Source organism: Triticum aestivum, chromosome 4A (genome assembly GCF_018294505.1).
Source record: "Triticum aestivum cultivar Chinese Spring chromosome 4A, IWGSC CS RefSeq v2.1, whole genome shotgun sequence".
In the NCBI taxonomy this organism is placed as follows: Eukaryota; Viridiplantae; Streptophyta; class Magnoliopsida; order Poales; family Poaceae; genus Triticum; species Triticum aestivum.
Window position 1 is genome coordinate 720,147,937 of NC_057803.1, and position 5,247 is coordinate 720,153,183.

At 41.9% G+C, this 5,247-nt stretch overlaps 1 pseudogene; it reads left to right on the forward strand.

Moving 5' to 3' along the window:
* Window positions 1–2,099, forward strand: part of LOC123084398 (uncharacterized) — a 4,016-nt pseudogene extending 1,917 nt beyond the window's left edge.
* The last annotated feature ends 3,148 nt before the right edge of the window (window positions 2,100–5,247 follow it).

The window sequence follows — 5,247 nt, forward strand, 5'->3', positions numbered from 1 at the left end:
CAAAAGAAAATGATAAAAACTTCAAAAATTAAAATCCTTTGAGATGTAGTTATGTTACTACATCTACTAATTAGGAAAATTAAAAAACTTAAATTTGCACATGTTTTGCAAAAAAGTGTTATGAAAATGTAAAACGGCCATATCTTTTGCATACGATGTAAAAAAAATGCGTAATATATAAAAAAATCAGCAAGAAAATCCGCATCCGACTAAACCCGCCTACGGCCTATTTGCAACTTTTTATAATCCTCAAATTCTAAAAGGAAAAAAAGATATGCTCAAATTTCGGTTTTTTTAATTTTCGTTAAATCTGGTCAAATTGTGGTCAAACTATGGTCAAACTAATTATTCAAGAAATATTATTGTTAATAAATAATTATTTTAGTTTTTTTGACTTTTGGTCAAACTTTGGTCAAACTATGGTCAAATCTGGTCAAACTATGGTGAAACTACTTATTCAAGAAACATTTCGGTTACTAAATAATAATTATTTTTTAGAATAATAGTTTCAAACTAAAAGGGTGAAACATGTGACTTCATGCTCAAACTAAATTCCTGAGGGTCAGGTAAATAACACGTGTAGACTTGGAAACAAGGGGGAATAGGACTCGGAAGTTAAGCGATGGGTGACCGGTCGGGAAGTTAGATGATTTGAAATGATGAGGGGTGATTAGAGCAATGATGAGCGGTGATTCGAGACAAAATCGTCAAATAATTCAGAAATTTGAAAATCAGAAAAAAAACCAGAAAATCGAAAAAAATAAAAAATTTCAAAAAAAACATCCTTTACTACCGGTTGGTGTTACCAACCGGTACTAAAGGTCCCCCACACCACCGATGGGCTCGTGCCACATGGTGGGTCTTTGGCCCCGGTTCGTGCAGAACCGGTACTAAAGGGGACCTTTAGTCTCCATCCTTTAGTGCCGGTTGCAGAACCGGGACTAAAGGCCCTTACGGACTGGTGCTATAGCCAGGTTCTGCACTAATGCGTGTACCACGAGGCTGCAGATCACCGGCGCGTGTGCCAGCCAGAACGTGCCTTGCGGATGGCCAACCAGGGCTTCCGACGGCGTGGGTTGCGGCCAATATTTTAAATAGCGCGCTACAAAATATAGCGAGACCCTTCTCTAAATGCTACACAAGTTATAGCGCGCTAATAGCGTGCTATATTTCAAAATAGCGTTTGCAAAAAAACCAAATATATGTAGAAATAAAGTATTTAAGCAACTAAATTTTTCATAGGAGCAAGCAATATATGCATCTGATAAAAGGAGTGAGAAAGCTAGTGGGAGAATCTATAAAAGGAGTGAGAAAGCTAGTGGTCGTGGGTTCGTTTTGGCCTGCTGGGCCTGCTGGGCTATGCTTATTTCAGTTTTGCATGGTCTGCACGTTATAATGTTACAACGTTACAACGTTATAGCGTGTGTAGCGTGCTAATTACGTGATTAGCACTGTAGCGTCTGATTTTGCCAAAACGTAATGTCTCCCTTCCAAATATGCTATAACCACATTATAACAGCGAAATAGCGTGCTATTTAAAATATTGGTTGCGGCTTCACCGGCTCCAAGAAGAAGCTGCTCGACCACATCACCCGCTCTGATGGCCACTCGTGCTCAACCATCTTCATCCCCTACGGCCAGCCTCGGACCCTGAACCTGCCGGTCTGGTGCGGCTGGCACGTCCTGGTCGGCGAGGTCGACAAAGCTGCTGCGGGCGTTAACCGGCACCGGAAGCTGTTCCTAGCTCGTATCACTGGGCCAGCACGGCCCTAACATATCCGTGTCGCTGCTATGCGTTAGAGCGGATGGTGGCGACCCAGCGCCGCAGTTCACGTTCGAGCTCTCTGTAGAGCGTTCTGCCCGCGGCACCATTCGTATGGTCAAGATGAAGTCGCCCCTGATGAGCAGCAGCTCCCTGTCTGGCGGCTCCCCTGCACCCGGCGACGGCGAGTATGAGTGGTTGCGTGTGCCCAAAGAAGAGTATTTGTCGGGTGACACTGTCCCCATCTGCATCTTCTCCGGCCGAGGACACCAGCAAGCAAGCAACAACATATCGGAGCAATGGCAGGAAACGGAAAGCTTGAAGCAATCTGCTGTGAGGAGGAATCAACTAGCTGCGGTATGCGATGGCAATTCCAATTACTATACCTACTAGTATTTTGTTATTTCATAAAGGATAAACTCTCAAGTTATTTACAATGGATGATTTTATATACTGTAATGTCTCTGCACTGTTGTTGGCTTGTTGAATCAAACATACAGTATTGATTTTCTTATTGCATATATAAATATAATAGTACTGTACTTGATCTCACCATGTTGGCGAAGAATAAATTTGCAGTGAGTAATTAGCTAATTATCGATCGGCAGTTTCACAGTTGAGAGTAATTGCCGGATGGATAGGGCTTTGTGTTCGGGGATAACAGAAGTTAGTCTCTTGGTGAGCCATCACCTAACGCACGGGACACACTCCAAACTGAACCTATCATCTGCATCTAATGAACAGTCAATTCAAATAAAATACTGAAAAATTCAAAAGAAACTCTGAAGTTTTTTAGGCATCCAAGATGATCACGTACTCTAGTGTAAAATTTTGTGGTGTTTGGACCTATGAGGAGCTCCTACCAAAATAAATAAAATGAACTCTGAACAGTGTTCTTTTTCAAAGTTTCGATGCCTGGAAATTTTATTTTTTTTGCACACGCTCCTCAGATGTGCCTATGAGCATGAAAATTTGCACGAACCCTGCACACATGAGCATTTTGGATACCTAAAAATATCATATTTCTTCGAACATAAGCTCTTAAGAGAACACATGTTTTTTATTTTGTCAGTATTAATACCAAGGTACAACAGCAAGCATCGTGTACGCAGAGTAAAACTCTTTTTTTTTCCCGGGTGATACGCGCAGAGTAAAACTCACAGTTGCCTATGAGTAGCCGAGTAGGACACCCAAAGGATTTCCCTGTACTTGCATGTCTGCTATAATCACGAGGATCATCAAGTCAACTGGTTATTGGTCGATAATATAGACTGCAGCAAGAGATAAATCACTACCTGAACTAGCCTGCACGACCACCCATCCACCTACACGAGGGCAGTCATGCCTGAACCATGGAACTGTTTAAGTTGTTATATATAACTCAGATAAACAAAGATTTGACTCCATTGGGTTTCAGTGCTTTATTATGGCCTAGAGAGGATAATTTTATCATTTGGCTATGATGTTAAACAGGGAGAGGGATCTTTTTTTCCGAAAAGGCAACAGGGAGAGGGGTACTAATGCTACTTCTGCTTGGCAATTTAAAGTAACAAATATAGATAACATGTTGTTTTTTGGGGCAATCAACAGTTAACATGTTAGGGTCAAGCTTCAGTGATGGTTGAACTCAGCCTGAACATACACGAATGAAGTACTCCGGATAACAAACAATTAGCCTGAACTTACAGAAACGAAGTAATTTCATAGGGCACGCAAAAATAATGTCAAACACAAAGTTGTGTCACGTCCGGCTATGTTCAAGACGTGAGGAGATAGGCTACATAGATAAAAGTTTGGCCGCATGCCTCATTCTGATACAGAGGCCGGGGGTAATCCTCCTCCTCAAAAAAAAAAAATCTCTTCTTCTCCAAGTTGTAATTCTCCTAGAAAATCTTCAACGATGTATGCGCTTCAGGGATGTGCGCCCCTACAAATTAACACGTAGGGCGTCGCCTCAGCTCAAGGTAAGACACTTTCACCTATCACACATGGTAATCATAACTTTGAACACTGATTTCATTTTTTTGGTGAGGGCTCCATCCACAAATGTTTTTTGATGCTAAAACTTTGCCTTAACGTTGAACGTTTGATCATATTTGATCCCCCAAAGTGTCAGGTTTTTTTCACATTGTTTTGAATTTACTGTTCATGAGGGTGCCCCTGCACCCGGTAGCTGAAAGTCCAGTTTCTCATGACAATAGCCAAGTAAATAATCAAACAAAACCAAACAATCACCAGCGAGAGAAATCTGTTATATCCTGTGGTTCTACCATTGCACCAAGGCGAGAGATGATCCAACACTAGCAACGCGATTCAGATCTATTTCCCACGAGGATAATAGCACAACGGGGTATGGAACAGAGGTGGATTAATGGACCAAGGGGAGGGCGCGAAACTAAGTTTGACGCGAGAATGCGGAGAGCGGACGGCGGCGGTGCTCCCTCTCCAACGACGACGGCTGCTTCGCTCTACTCTGCTCTCTCCGCCCCCTATGCTTCTTCCTGGAAACTTATATTTTTTCTAGAAATTTCAGGGAAAAAAATTGCTTTTGATGGGCCTCTTGCTTTCTAGGGCTACCGGCTGGTCCATACTAATCAAGCTCGAGCTCAACATACATACAATAAAAAAACAATTGATGCTGAGCAATAATACAACAAAAAATGTAGTATTGTACGTAATAAGCATCCTAAACTCGGAGGTGGCATGTAGCATGTGCTTTGTGCAATGAAAACACATATGGGTCGCTGCTAAGTTTTGATCCTTGTCCAAAGAACTCGTGTGAATGTTCAAAATTGCACGGCCACAATGGCATGGTAAACTGAGACATCAACGTTGCCACTCGGGTGATAGAATCAATGCGGACGTTCACTAGGCATACTTGATAACCGAGAAGAACTGACACTTGTGTGGAAATTTCTAGCTCTATCATTCATCTATAGATTGTGCTTATGTACGTGTCCCTGGCTCAAATTTCCAATACATCACATTGCCCGATAGACCATGCTCCGGATCCTTTTGTGCATCTTACCTTGCTTGTTATTGTTGCTCTCCACCTACACTTTCCCACTCTCCTCCTAACAACTAAATGTGTGATCATGCCACATGGATAGTAGGCTGTGTATTTATAAGAGGTCAGGGAGTCATCAACATGGTGTGTGTCACAGGAATCATTATTGCTTCACAAAACATCACATGCCTACTATTGTGATCATTTAATTCTACCACATGTGGTGTAGCTATCGACATTTGCAGCACTGAGAACCTCTCCAAATATGAGCAAACCTAAGCAGAGTAAACCATGACAAACAAAGCCATTGTGAACTCAAAGTAGTATGAGTAAAGATTGTAGGGTTTGATGAAGCATGTCTATGACCATGTACGAGCCACGTGTATATATGTTGCTCAATCCGGTCTAATGAAGAGTTGGTTTCAGTCCAATTTGGTTACCTGATTTTGATATATAGTTTTGTTACCTTGATTCCAGG